Source organism: Urocampus carinirostris, chromosome 3 (assembly GCF_059441175.1).
Source record: "Urocampus carinirostris isolate Australia breed hairy pipefish chromosome 3, RoL_Ucar_1.0, whole genome shotgun sequence".
NCBI lineage: Eukaryota > Metazoa > Chordata > Actinopteri > Syngnathiformes > Syngnathidae > Urocampus > Urocampus carinirostris.
This window is the reverse complement of record NC_142351.1, coordinates 32860978-32861705: the sequence shown is the minus strand read 5'-3', so window position 1 is coordinate 32861705 and position 728 is coordinate 32860978.

The window sequence follows — 728 nt, the reverse complement described above, 5'->3', positions numbered from 1 at the left end:
TGCAAAGATCACACCACGGCCTGGAATCAAAAATACAAATCCACGACCGACAGTAGTTTTATGTTGGTTACGACAATTAAGTTGTCTGTACAGCCCTTTAAGACTTCTTGTGAGTAAGAGCTTGGCTGGATCCCTTAACCACCAGGGTCGTAGGGGCACCATTTCCTATGGTGTGTCTTGGGTGCACATCCCTCTTAACGCAAACATCCATCCAACCATCCATTATCTGCACCACTTATCCTCAGTAGGGTTGCGGGGGGTGCTGGAGCCCATCCCAACTATCTTCGGGCGGTGGGCAGGGGACACTCTGAACTGGTTGCCAGCCAGTCACAAGGCACACAGAGACAGACAAGTCGCACGCTCATTCACACCTAGGGACAATTTTGGCCGGCCAATCAACCTAACATGCATGTCTTTGGAATGTGGGAGGAAACCGGAGTCCCCAGAGGAAACCCACGCAAGCACGGGGAGAACATGCAAACTCTACACAGGAAGGTTTGATCTCACGACCTCAGAACTGTGCTGCACACGCGCTAACCACTGCCCCGCCGTGCTGCCTAATGCCAACATATGTTTCATATTTTCGAACATTTCGCGTGTTAGGTGAATGTGCTAAAATGAGATAAATAGTTGTTTAAGTAACATTTCCGCGTGTGATATGCATTTTTATTTTAAATTGCCTTTCAAGATGACACGCAGGTTTTAGGTTTTGGATTTTATCAAATAAA